This window comes from Gorilla gorilla, chromosome 5, assembly GCF_029281585.2.
Source record: "Gorilla gorilla gorilla isolate KB3781 chromosome 5, NHGRI_mGorGor1-v2.1_pri, whole genome shotgun sequence".
NCBI classification, from domain to species: Eukaryota; Metazoa; Chordata; class Mammalia; order Primates; family Hominidae; genus Gorilla; species Gorilla gorilla.
The window spans coordinates 184,064,297-184,078,218 of NC_073229.2; positions in this window are offsets into that span (position 1 = coordinate 184,064,297).

Genomic DNA, 13,922 nt, shown 5'->3' on the forward strand with positions numbered 1-13,922 from the left:
GGTTATAAGTACAGCCAAAATGAATTCACAAACCATGAGCTCAAATGTGCACATGTAAGTTCCTTTAACTCAATTTAATTCCTTGCTGCAAGCTCCCATTCTGCCCAATGCAGAACCCATAATTTAGGCAATACCAGATAAACGCTGCACATTCAGGGCTGTTTCCCTTTGGTGTCCGCCCTCCTCCCTACCCTAAGACAGAGGCTAAGCTCTGAGAGGCAGATGCAAAGGGCATGAAGTGGGGGGAGAGGGGTGGGGGGTCAGTTTGGACTTCTCTCTGTCCTGATTCTAAGCCAGCAGCCTTTGGGGTGTGACTTACCTGGGTGGCCTTCATACGCTCCCACCTGTACGTGGGCTGGGAGGCAGGGGCTTCCTCTGTGATCTCTGTGGCGATGGGCCACCCAGTCTCTGCCACTGGCTGCCCTTATCTCAGCTGAAAGGCCCCCAAAGGTGCTTCAGGTCCCTCATATTCTCTCCTCTTCCCCTCCTCCCCACTGCCGCCCCCCACCCGTTCCCCATCCCCCCACCATTTCCTGTGGCAGGTGGAAGGGCCGTCTGGCTTCCTGCACACCCCTACAGCTCACTCTGGATACCTCTTGTAGCCTCTCTGTGAATGTCACATGAGGGACCCTGGTGAGGCTGCCATGTCAACTACCTGAGTTCTAGAAAGACCAACCAGGTGACAGGTACGCTCTGCATGAGAATCTATTAAGAAAAAATTATCCAAAATGCGGATGTCAGGCAAAAACAAGCCACATGACTTTTTTTTTCTTTTTTTTTTTTTTTTCTGGAGACAGGTTCTTGCCTTATTACCCAAGCTGAAATGCAGTGGGGCACAACTGTAGCTCACTGCAGCCTCAAACTCTTGGGCTCAAGCAATCCTCCCATCTCAGCCTCCCAAGTAGCTGGGACCACAGATGTATGTTACAATGCCCATCTAATTTTTTAGGTTTTTTGTTTTGTTTTGTTTTGTTTTGTTTTTTTGTAGAGATGAGGTCTATGTTGCCCAGGCTGTCATTGAACCCCTGGACTCAAACTCCTGGCCTCAAGCAATCCTCGCACTTCAGCTTCCCAAAGTGCTAGGATTGCAGGTGTGAGCCACTGCACCCAACCCACATGACTTCCATTTTCATACTAACAAGCTCACCTGGAGTCATTTTATTTTAAGCCAATGTAACTTTGATTGGCTTATTAGTTTCTACCGATTAGAGGCCAAACATTTTACAATCCTGTAAAGTTAGGTGTTCACTTTTTGAAAACTGATAAGATGCAAATAATTCTTGTCCAATAACAACGAAAATAGTTCTTGCTCATAGGAGAGGATAACCCCAAAACCTGTGGTTTTATTGTCCTATAGGACACTAATCAGTCTATATGTAGCTTTGCAATTTCCCTCTAGCATTCTCTTTGTTGTTTTTGTTCACTTACCAATTCACACTTCAGTCTCTCACCTCCCCTTTAAACTGGTTCCCATCGTTATTGCGAGGCCTGGAGGCACCTATCTTCATTCTCACTCCTTCCCTGCCCAACGCCAGGGATCCAGCAACAGACAAAAACCCAAGTTTTCCTAACTCTTTCCTGGCTCCTTTTTCCTCCACCTGCAGTGGAGGTGCTGCAGGTGCTGCCTGAGAAGCCAAGAGGCCTGGAGGAGAGGAGGAGGGAAAGCAGTTTTGTTGAATAGGACAGACTTGCAAATCTTTCCTGTTTTATTTTTAGCTTAAAAGCCAATAACTGATTTCTTTGTTTCTCTGGTTCACCCATTGCTCACCACGTCTAAATGAGAAAGTACATTTCAAGGCCACCATACAATTGTCCAAAAAGGCCTTCAATATGGAATAATCCACTTTATTATCCCGTGGCTGCTCTCCTGCCTGGCTGCCCAGATGGGGAAGGGGGAGCCTACGGTAAACAGCACATGAGAGAAGGAATATATCAATGGATCTTCACATAATGCTAATACATGAGATTTGTATCTGAGAAGGCCCCGGGCAGTCTGTTTTCTTCTCAATTTCATTGCCATTGGCCAGGAATTTTCTTGAATGCCCAACTGTCTTTATCAAGACAGGAATTGGGATACAATTTGCTCAAACATTAAAGAAAATGGTTGTTGATTTGCCAGTAGTCAGTTGGCAAGAGAAGAAAAACTTTATTTCTTTATTTGCAAAATGGCAATAATGTAACAGGATACATTTTGGAGGTTTTATTTCATTTCTATTATTATTATTATTTTAGTTTTTAGTAGAGGCAGGGTTTCACCATGTTGGCCAGGCTTGTCTCGAACTCCTGACCTCAGGTGATCCACCTGCCTCGGCCTCCCAAAGTTCTGGGATTACAGACGTGAGTCACCGCGCCTGGCCATTTTGGAGATTTTAAAGCTGAGGTTCCTGCTCCTCCTATCACAGCTCTTTATCCACCATAATCAGGAATATTAACTGTCCTAGGGGGATGGTAGGCTATAGCCTCTACCAAAAAGTCAAATTCTTGGCTTCTGAGCTTAATCTATGTAGGATTTTGGAAGACAGAACAGAGGCAACTGTATGAAAGCCAGAGTGCTTTTGATTTGCAAAGCTGACTCTTGAGAGAGATTTTACTTCATGTTTTTCACAATGCTGAAAACTTGGCATGGCATATCCCCAGCAGAGCCTCCTGGATGCTGCCCAGTTTGTGAGGGAAGTCATGGGTAGGAAAATGCACGATGATAAGGAGCCGTTTTCCATCCAAGAAGAGATACGTGCTCAAGCAGCCGCGCGGGGGAGGCCAGGGCTGGAAGGCCCAGGGTCTCCGAGGAGCTGTAGAAAAGAAGCCTGGAGGGACCCCGGAGCAGAAAGGCTACTGGGGGCTTCCCAGGGAGTCAGTGAGACCCCACAACAATCAGGAACGGCGAGGCATGGCGGGGGGGGGGTGGGCCGAGGGCAGGAGCTGCTAAGTGTCCTGCGACTTTCTATCAGGCAGCTTCGCATCAGGAAACCATAACCCACTTTAGGGAGTTGGATGCGCTGTTTCAGTTCTACAAACGATGGAAGAGCCAAAAGGCTGCACAGGGAACGAGATGGGCCCCAGAGCTTAGTAACACCCGAAATCCCCATGGCCCCTTGGGAGGGCTGGGAGGGAGGCGGGTGCTGAGGGGGCTGTGGAGGTCCTGCAGGTGCTGCCTGAGAAGCCAAGAGACTGGGTGAGAATGGATGACATCAGCTGGCTCCCCCATTCCTCCTGCCCCCACCTCCCCGCAGGGCATCCCACTGACTGAATCCAGCTGACGGTAGCTGGCAAGTCACCTGGGGCGGGGGGCCTCGAGACAGAGCGTGAGAAAAGTGAGGTGTGGCTCTCAGAGCGCAGAACTAGCTCGCCCCAAGGGGACCATATCAGCTCTGGGGGACCAACGACCCAGGAGGGGAGCGCCACGCGAGCAGGAGCCCACGCCGGGACGTAGGATCTCGGCAAGGAGGCAATGCATGACTGTGAGGACCAGCAAGAAACAGATTGCACAGAAGCCAGCAGAGGAAGCCAGAGAGCAGGAACCATCCGCCCTCCCCAGAGGGCTGCCATCACCTCCAGGGAGACGGGGAAGCGTCGGAGGAAGGGACTCCTGAGAAACTGAGTTCTGAATTGGTAGGACTGAATATTTTCGACCTCACGACCTAGGAAATGGAGTTATTTTTAATTGTGGAGAAATTATGAAGGGACATTTCTTCACATCCAAGTCTGTGGTTGTGAAAGTAGTGCCAGTAGTGTTAATGGCAACCTTGCCGTTTTCGTGTTTGGTGAGATGGTGTATGTGAGATGCTTATAGTGGCCCGGTGCAGTGGCTCACTTTGGAAGGCCGAGGCAGGGGGATTGCTTGAGCCAGGGAGTTTGAGACCAGCCGGGGCAACACAATGAGACCTCCATCTCCACAAAAAATTTTAAAAATTAGATGGGTGTGGTGGTGCACGCCTGTAGTCCTAGCTACTTGGGATGCTGGGGTGGGAGGATCTTTTGAGTCCAGAAGTTGGAGCAGGCTGCAATGAACTATGATTGTACCACTGCACTCCAGCCTGGGCTACAGAGCGGCATCCTGTCTCTAAAAAAAAAAAAAAAAAAAATGCTTAGCACAGGTGCATACAGTGGTAATTATTATCCCTTTCTAATCAACTAAAAATATATTTCATGTGTGAGTTTGTTACTAAACACCAGGGGTTCAGTCTAGGTCCCCTTGCTTACTGCACAGAAAGCTAATACTGAGACAAAAAGTATTGCCAGGGAAGAAGGCTCTAATGTATTATGGATGATACCAGCTGTAGAATCCAGATCCAAACCTCAAATCCATCCCTCCCTCCCAACTAACGTCAGGGGTTTATACAGCCAGGAAGAAAAACAGTCACGGCAAGGAGGAGGAGTTGGTTAACAGGTAGGAGGTGGTTGAATGGGTTGGGGGAGGGGGCTCTAGCCTCTCATGGTAGGTACTTGTAGGAAATCAGGAATTAGGGAGTAGTAAGGAAGAGTTGGTCAACAGGCAGCAGATGTGTCTTGTTGTGCAAATGTAAGTTTCTCAAGCTTCAGTTCTATGGGCATCCAGCTTATTGGAAGATTGGACCTGTTTCAATTTCAAGTACAGCCTATGATGCTTTTCTCTCCAGGCAGAGTCAGTGCATGCAAAGCCCCATTCAACCTCCAGGTCTCAGCCTAAGTGTCGTCTCCCCAGAAGGGCTTGCCCTCCTCCCCAGGTCAGCATTACTCCCATTATCCTACTCTGTGACAGCACCTTGTGCTTTTCTTTCACCGCGTTTGTCACGGTGTTGGAAATGACATGTGTGTTAGTTTGTTTGATGTTTGTCTTCCACCCTCCTGTCCTGCCACTGTAAGCCCCATGAGAGTGGCAACCTGGCCGATTTTGTTGTTCGTGTTATTCCCAGTGCTAGCCCAGGCCTGACACAGCGTGGGTGCCTAATATTTGCTGAATGGAAGAAATGAATGAGTGGAGGAATAGGGATACTGTGAAGATGAAGTGAAACAATCCGGTAGACCACCACACAGCACACATAAGTACTTACTAATAGTAGCCATGATTATTAGATCTATTGTGTGCTCAGTATGAAAATTCGAAGGATCCTTGGATAACATAAAGCCCTTAAAATAAATTAAGAGATCCTCAAATTATCTTATTCTTCTGAATCACCCTATATCATCAGTCCAACTCATAGGGATGACTCATAGTTAGGACTTCCGTGATAAGAGTTAAGGTGAGAAGACAGCAGTGTCTTTACTCTAAAGTCTGGAGTACCCATCTAAAGAAGGATCATAGAAAGGGCCTAACTATATTACAATCTAAACAAGGTCCCCAAATTCCCATTTTGCTGTTTTTTTTTTTTTGAGACGGAGTCTTGCTCTGTCGCCCAGGCTGGAGTACAGTGGTGTGATCTCAGCTCACTGCAACCTCCACCTCCCAGGTTCAAGTGATTCTCCTGACTCAGCCTCCCAAGTAGCTGAGACTACAGGTGCCCGCCACCACGCACGGCTAATTTTTTGTATTTTTAGTAGAGACAGGGTTTCACCATGTTAGCCGGGATGGTCTTGATCTCCTGACCTCGTGATCCACCCGCCTCGGCCTCACAAAGTGCTAGGATTACAGGAGTGAGCTGGCCCCATTTTGCTTTGAATAGCTTTCTCGGCTTATTTTGGCAGGTAATTTGCCCAGATTTAGTTAGTCTGCATCCAGTAAGTAAACTAATGTATTCACTGAGAGGTTCATTTGCAACCTATTCATTTTAGTGGGTTGATTTGGAAGTTACATTCTCAAATTCCAGCTTTTCATGGGTGCGTTAATGTTTTTCTATGATAATGGTAGGCAACTGCTAACTGCTGCTCTGAAAGTCTTCAAGATCAAAGTCATCTGAGCGGGGCTTTAAGCTGTGCAAATTTATTTTTCATTCACAAGCCATGGAAGACTCAGAACAGTTTGTTTGTGTGTATGTGTGTGTGTGTTGGGTTTTTTTTGTTTTGTTTTGTTTTTTGTTTTTGTTTTGTGTGTGTGTGTGTTTTGTTTTTTTTTTTTGAGACGAGTTTCGCTCTGTCACCAGGCTGGAGCACAGTGACATGATCTCGGCTCACTGCAACCTCCACCTCCTGGTCCAAGCGATTCTCCTGCTTCAGCCTCCCGAGTAGCTGGGACTACAGGCGCCCGCCACCACGCCTGGCTAATTTTTTGTATTTTTAGTAGAGACAGGGTTTCACCATGTTGGTCAGACTGGTCTCGAACTCCTGACCTCTTGATCCGCCTGCCTCAGCCTCCCAAAGTGCTGGGATTACAGGTGTGAGCCACCACGCCTGGTCCTCAGAACAGTTTTCTAAGTAAATCCCTGTCTCGACCTGCCAGGGCTCCCATGACCTACCTTCATGCACAGATGGAATGGTTGTCTTTCTAAGTATAAATCTTCATTAGGGTTCTTAATTTTCACAAAAGGTTCTTTCTTCATCTCATCTGATCAGTTAATTTTTGATGTTTGTGAGTCAACCTTCAGTCTGGCTGAGCATGTGTCTTGCTCATCCAAGCCTTTAGTCAGTATACACCTGGGCTGCTCTCCACTCAATTTTGATTAAATATTCCCCTGGAAAAGTTTAGGAACATAATTGAAGAATTTGTTGTACATCTCATCTCTTAGATATTCTGTTAACTCCATGGGACCCAGCTGGATTACCAGAAAGTCTACCCACCCCGACCCCCCTAGAAGTGTATTCTCTGTGTAACTTTAAAAGAGACATAAGATAAATCCATATGGTAGAATATTATTTGGCAATCAAAAGAAAGGAAGTATACACATGCTAAAACATGGATTGAAAACACTGTGCTAAGTGAAAGCCAGTGACAAAAGACCACATATGGTATGATTCCATTTATATGAAATTTCCAGAATGAGCAAATCTATAGAGACAGAAATGTGTGGTGGTCAGGGAGTAGGGAATGACTGCTAATGGGTACATGCTTTTTCCTAGGGATGATAAAATGTTCTAAAGTTAGGTTGTGGTAGTGGTTGCACAGTTCTGTGAATATGCCAAAAGCCACTGAATTATACATTTTAAATGGGTGAATTTCATGATATGTGAATTATATTCCAATAAAAATGTTTAAAAGAGTCATAAGAGGCTGGGAGTGGTGGCTCACACCTGTAATCCCAGCACTTTGGGAGGTGGAGGCAGGTGGATCACCTGAGGTCAGGAGTTTGAGACCAGTCTGGCCAACATAGTGAAACCCCGTCTCTACTGAAAATACAAAAATTAGCCAGACATGGTAGTACACTCTTGTAATCCCAGCTACCTGGGAAGTTGAGGCAGGAAAATCACAGGGGTTGCAGTGAGCCGAGATCATGCCAATGCACTCCAGCCTGGGTGACAGAGCGAGACTCCATCTCAAAAAAAAAAAAAAAAAAAGTCTGGGCACAGTGGCTCACGCCTGTAATCCCAAATCCTAGCACTTTGGGAGGCCGAGGCTGGTGGATCATCTGAGGTTGGGTAACATTGTGAAACCCTGTCTCTACTAAAAATACAAAATTAGCTGGGCGTGGTCGTGGGCACCTGTAATCCCACCTACTTGGGAGGCTGAGGCAGTAGAATCGCTTGAACCCAGGAGGTGGAAGTTGCAGTGAGCTGGGATTGCGCTACTGCACTCCAGCCTCAGCAACAGAGTGAGATTTCGTCTTCAAAAAAAAAAAAAAGAGTCATAAGAAACACCATCTCAGGCAACCCACTTGGGTCCCCTTCCACGCTATGAAAGCTTTGTTCTTTCGCTCTTCATAATAAATCTTGCTGCTGCTCAAAAAAAAAAAGAAAAAAGAAAAAAAAAAAGAAACACCATCTGATGACTCCAGAGTTGCACTTATTGTAAAGTTGATTTTGAAGCCTTTGTTCACTACATCTCTAGGAAGATCCATCGTAGAAATTCTATTCCGACTGAAGTTGTGTGTGTCTCCTCCCTATTCCTACTAGGTCTCCTGGTCGGGAATGACTGGGCCCATAGTGATGCAAGTCACCAGCACTGCTGTGTTTTTCCCTCTGCTTTGACTCTAGGAAGCTTAGAGCCCAGAGGCTGGTGCAATGGTCTGCGTATTTGCTCCTATATTTTCCCCACAGCCTTCGTCTCCTGTTCTACCTATGCTTTTCTGCTTTTCACTTTTATCTCTATCCACATTTTCATTTAATTTATTTGTATTAGCCACTTTGCATCCTTTGTGAAATAAAGGCAAGTAAAAGAAACAAACACACACCTATGGACATTCCTTAGAGATGCCTACAGACAATGTCCTCCTTCAGTCTTCCCCATTATCTTACGATGTGCCTGGCAGGTGAAACACTTACTCCTCTTCAACAGTCGGACAGAAAAGAACCACTCTCACCATTTGGTTTTGGAGTGACCACTAGATGACCTATTTTAACTAGCCACTAGGCGGCCTATTTGCATAAAGGTTCCAGAACCCTCTGGACACAAAGAAAGGGAGACTTTGACGACTCTCCACATTGAATGGTCAGGTAGGTCTGACTTGGAATCAGGCACTCTGGTGTTTGCACTTTTGACTAAGAAACAAATAATGAAATGCCATTTAAAAAATCTAGTAGGTTGATGACTTTGTATAATGTATACCAAATATTTTTGTTAAACATATGACAACTCTACCCCTAAAATAAATAGCTAACTCCTAGAAAAATTCTGTGCTTTTAAGAAGATCAAAGTTTAGGAAAAGGTAATTTCATTTACTTCCAGAAGGAGTAGAAAGGTAACAATAAATACAGTAATGAATATAATCATTAGAACCACTTATTAGAAACAAAAAAGACACATAATAGCACCCAAAATAAAGAACTAAAAGCAAGTTTCCACTGATCAATGTTGCGGTTGCTGTAAACACAATTATTTTCTCTTTTGAGTTATCTATAGGACTTTTTTCCTTTGTTTCTCTCTCTCTCTTTTTTTTTTTTTTTTTTTTTGAGATGGAGTCTCACTTTATCGCCCAGGCTGGAGTGCAGTGGCGCAATCTCGGCTCACTGCAAGCTCTGCCTCCCAGGTTCACGCCATTCTCCTGCCTCAGCCTCCTGAGTAGCTGGGATTACAGGCACGCGCCACCACACCAGGCTAATTTTTTGTATTTTTAGTAGAGACAGGGTTTCACTATGTTGGCCAGATTGGTCTTGATCTCCTGACTTTGTGATCTGCCCATCTCGGCCTCCCAAAGTGCTGGGATTACAAGCGTGAGCCACCACCACTCCTGACCTTTTTTTTTTTGAGACGGAGCCTCACTCTCTCACCAGGCTGGAGTGCAGGGGTGCGATCTCGGCTCACTGCAACGTGTGACTCCCTGGTTCAAGCGATTCTCCTGCCTCAGCCTCCTGAGTAGCTGGAATTATAGGCACATGCCACCACACCCAGCTAATTTTTGCATGTTTAGTAGAGACGGGGTTTCACCATGTTGGCCAGGCTGGTCTCAATTTCCTGACCTCATGATCCGCCCACCTCAGCCTCCCAAAGTGCTGGGATTACAGGCTGTGAACCACCGCGCCCAGCCTTTTTTTTTTTTTTTTGAGATAGGGTCTTGCTCTGTCGCCCAGGCTGGAGTGCAATTGTGTGACCTTGGCTCACTGCAGCCTCTACCTCCCAGATTTAAGCAATTCTTGTGCCTCAGCCTCCCGAGTAGCTGGGATTACAGATGTGCGCCACCACACCTGGCTAATTTTTATATTTTTAGTAGAGATGGGGTTTCACCATGTTGGCCAGGCTGGTCTCGAACTCCTGACCTCAAGTGATCCACCCATCTCGGCCTCCAAAAGTTCTGGGATTACAGGCATGAGCCACCCCTCCTGGCCTCTATAGACCTTTTCTGTAGCAATATCCTCTTAAAAACATTCAGTGGGTATATTAATGTCACAAAGTTTCATTTTTCCTGCCTGGTTTCTTTCTAGATTATCTTTAAGAAAGATAACAGAACAGAATTATTTTCTTTCTTTCTCCTCAATCATTTCCATTTGACTTTTCTTTGCATTTTATTTTATTTTTATTTTTTTGAGATGGGATCTCACTCTGTTGCCCAGGCTAGAGTGCAGTGGTGCAACCATAGCTCACTGTAGCCTCAATCTTCCCAGGCTCAAATGATCCTCCTGCCTCGGCCCCCCGGCATAGCTGAGGCTACAGGTGTGTACCACCATGCCTGGCTAATGTTAAATTTTTTTATACACAGTCTTTCTATGTTGCCCAGGCTGATCTCGGCCTCCTGAGATCAAGCAGTCCTCCCACGTTGGCCTCCCAAAGTGCTGGGATTACAGGTGTGAGCCACTGCACTTGGCACATTTGATTTCCATTAACACTGTCCCTTCCTTCATTACCACCCATGCAGAATGCTTCTGCTACTACTGAAATGGTTTTGCTTTCTGTTGAGTACAAAGCCAAGGCCTGGAGTGGCGCTAGAAGGGCCCTGGGTGGACAGTGAGCAGATGCTGTGGCACACAGCTCTCGCCACTACACTCCAGCCTGCGTGACAGAGTGAGACTCCATCTCAAAAAACAAAAAACAACCACCACTTGTGATTCTTATAAGGCTCTTAGATTAAAACTTTTAAAATTGTTGACAACAGTAGCTCTCTTCACTGACAGTGGCTGTGATAAGTCCTTCCTGGGACTGACATGTGATCCCTGTGCTGGGGTTGGGGGGTGGGGGGAGGCAGGTGCTGTCGGTGTCCCCTCCTACTGAGGAGGGACTGAAATGTTGCACACTTGGGTGAGTTCCTCAGGGCCACAGAGCCAGTGAGTCTGGAGCCGGGCAGGATCTGAACCCAGGACCTGCTGCCCTGGTGCGTGGGGACAGGGCGTGGTGGCATTTCCCTCTCTGGGTGATGATCCTGAGGGGTCTTGGGCAGACAGAGGGCATGAGGGGCTCTTTGCTTCCTCTGCCTTCCCTACCCAGGCTGAGAGGTGGGGTGGGGCCGTGGGACATGTTTTGAGATTGGGCTCGCCAGCAGGCAGTCCATGGTGTCTCAGTCCCACAGCTGTATTGACTGGATCATGTGGACAGCAAGCTGCCAGGCTAGATTTTAAGTGCAGCTGTATGTGACTAGGTCACAGGGACGGCAGGCTTCAGGTTACATTTGAAGTGTCACAGTGTTCCCAGTTCAGCCCGCAGTCAATCTGGAAAGGGTGGCACAGCCATTTCCAACACCTGCCACCTCTTGAGTTCAGAACCACTGTCTACCTGCCCTCACCCACTCAGCCCTACCCAGGGCTGGCCATCAAAAGTTGTTCTCTGTCAGGCAGTCACTGACTGTGGTAGCTTTGTCTCTCCAGGGCCTTGGATGGGGGCATGCTGGTCCTCTGTGTCACTCTGATTAAGGGAGGGGGATGGTTGAGCTCTTGGCTTCTCCCTCCTATGAGGCTGTGGGATCCTTAGGAGTTTGCTTCACCCTTTCCCTACCCCGCCTTCCCCTTGAGCCCTCCATCCTGTCCCCTAGGCTCTTCTGGTGCCATCCAAGGGGCAGAGGCCCAGTGCCGACTCTCCTGGGAGGCACGAGGCCTGCAGTGGCACCACTCTCAGCCCTGGGCTTATGGCCTGGCCCTGCCTGCAGCCTCCTGGCTCCAGCCCAGCTGCCCTTGGAGGTGCCCTTCCATGCCAGGGTGAGAGGAAGGGAGGCATCCTTTACAGCAAGTTGGGGGTGCTGTGCCCAGCTTGGCTCAGTCCTCTTACCCCTCCCCGCTGGGTGCCCCTGCCTGGGCTACTCTGGAAAGGAAATCGCCACCTGCATTCCTGGCAGATGCCCCCTCTTAGGAGTTGAACTGTGTCCCCCAAAAGATATGTTCAAGTCCTGATCCCACCCCGCTGTGAATGTGACCTTACTTGGAAATAGGGTCTTTGCAGATGTAATTGGTTAAGATGAGGTCACTAGGGCGGTCCCTTGCCCTGGGCAGTGAGTTTGCAGGTGAGGTGTTAAGTGTCCTGGTGTTCCCAGCTCATGCCACCTCCTTCTCGCCTGGAAGCTCAGGAGTGCCCTGGCTCCCTGGAGACTGCACCTCCGTCTCTGCACCTGCACACCCCTAACGCCCATCCTTGCTTTTTCTCTTTAGCTTTTCCCATAGCCCAATGCTGCCTATATTATCTAATCCTTTTTTTTTTTTTTTTTTTTTTTTTGGTATATCTTCCTCCATAGATTTTTTTCCCCAATTCAACAAAAATTTATTGAGCACCGACTGTGTCCACAGGAACTCCCTAGGCTTTCAGCTGGGGCACTGCAATGAATCGGTCACGATTCCCCAGGTGTCCCCTGAAACATCGCTTTTTTTGTTTGTTTAATTGTCTTTCCACTAGAGTTGAATCATTCTGCAAGCAGGGATTTCTGCTGTGTCTATTGTTGTGTCCCAAGGGCTTAGGGTGGCATGTGTCATCAGTCGGCCCTCAATGCGTATCTGCGGCTGAGTCATGGACGAATGGCTGTGGGAGAGGTGCTTATGGGGGCTTCCCGCTTCCACTGGGCACTCGAGAGCCCACCCTGCAGCTCAGTCCCGAATCTTCTCGATCTCAGGACTCCATGATCTCAGGGTCTCCACTCGGAGGAGCAGCCCTCTCCGAGAACAGCCAGTGTCTCCTGACTCAGGGACGGGGACCTGAGGAGTACCTACATAGGCCCAGGCCAGCTCTTTCCTTTCCCATGCCGGTTGGGGGCAGGAGGGCACATCTGAAGTGCTGAACACTCTCTAAACAGTTGGTCAGTAGTTCAACCTCTCCGCCAGCATATCCTCATAAAGGGAAAAGCAAGGGCAGTGGGGTTGGTGTCATGTTTTCTGTCTAATCTACCATGTATCCACTGGGGCATAGGATTGTGGAAGGGAGGAAAAAGATGGGAGGAGGGGCAAGGACTGGTTAGGCAGTTGGATTAAGTGAGTTTATCCAGAAAGACAGTGATTCAGGCTGGTACAAAATCACAATGCTGACTTAACGTGCTGTGCCTTGTTTGCACTGTGGTAACTTGACAGTATTTTTATCTCCTATGGTATTTTGTTAAACTATGTATGTATTTATTCATTTTTAGAGACAGGGTCTTCTATGTTGCCCAGGCTGGCCTTGAACTCCTGGGCTTGAAGGATCCTCTTGCCTTAGCTTCCTGAGTAGCTGGGACTACAAGCGCATACCACCGCACACAGCTATGCAATGATTTTAATACTTCTCTGTATGGGAGCTCTTACATGGCTATAGTTTCCAGAAATTTTGGAATTGAGAACGTGTATCCAATTGTTGGCTATCAATTCTGAGTGTAGCTCCTAACTGCAGTGTATGAACATTGGCCTCTACTGAGCTCTGCAGTTGGTGTGTGATTTTGGGTGCTATAGCTGGGTATTTTTCAGACTCCAGAAGCAAGGCTAATTAGAAACATCTTTACCTTTGTAACCTGACACCAAAATCATTTGTTAAGTGCGCACTGGGAAGGGAAAGGAAAGTTAAATGGTCCTGGCCCTCTGCAGCTATTACATAAGACAAGCAATAATGACAGAGACTTCCACGGAATAAAATGCAAAACATTACTATTGCTTCATTATATGTGAATGCAGAAGTGTTACGAGCTAATGACCATTAGTAGTGACAAACTGGATGTAGAAATTAATTTATTCATGGAGTCTAATAAGTTTATTAATAATTCTGAGTTAGGTATTTACAAAGCACTCAGTAACATTTTGTGGTGCCCCTGCTAGCACAGTGATAGATATATAGGTAGGCAGGTAGGTAGACAGATACTAGCACTTGACAGCTGGATAGAAACATAGACATCTAGGTAGATGTAGTATGATTCCTGTCTTCAAATAGCTTATTGTCTACCCAGGAGGCTGTGCTAACACACGTAAAACAACAAGCAAACAATAAATGAATATATAGCACTAACTAAATCAATCAGCAATGTAATGGGAGATCCCAGAAAGCATGA